Raw genomic sequence first — 703 nt, forward strand, 5'->3', positions numbered from 1 at the left:
CATGTTACTGCACAAAGAAATTTTCCCTTTCCACATATCTGAAGTAGCCTCATCACTCTTTTTCTTATCTTTATTTTTCTTTAAACAGCTTTATTTTTATAAATAGCTTTAAAAAATTTTTTTTATTTTATTTTTTATTTTTTTATTTTTTATAAATATATAAATTTATATTTATACATTTATAAATATAAATTTATTTTATAAATAAAATAGCTTTATTTTTCTTTAAACAGATTCTATTTACAATAGGTATTTGCTCACTTATTTATTTGGCACACTAGAATAGAAACTTGATGAACGTAAGACTTTTTATTGATGTTTCTTTGGAACTATAGCATTGCCTGGTATACAATGTACTTAATAAAATTGGTTGATGACTAAACATTCCAAAGTATCAATTACAATATGATTTTAATGTACTGAAACCTTGGCTTTCAAACTTCACATCAGAAGGCTTTCTTCATTTTTGGCTTTATTTTCATATATGCCTTTTTTTCATTTACTTCTGGCCTAACATTTACCACAGTATTAAACTTTGGTAAACAGCTGTCTCCTCTGTCCCCGCCTCCCCGCCCCCTAGGACAGGGGCCTTGCCTGAGTCATCCGTGCATTGCAGAGCCTAGCCCAGGACCTGGTACAGGCAGCTGTTCTCAAGTGCTAGGGAGGCTGGAGTGGAGAGTGGGAAGAGTGACAGTCTCAGGCG

The sequence above is a fragment of the Cervus canadensis genome, chromosome 29 (assembly GCF_019320065.1).
Source record: "Cervus canadensis isolate Bull #8, Minnesota chromosome 29, ASM1932006v1, whole genome shotgun sequence".
Taxonomy (NCBI): Eukaryota; Metazoa; Chordata; class Mammalia; order Artiodactyla; family Cervidae; genus Cervus; species Cervus canadensis.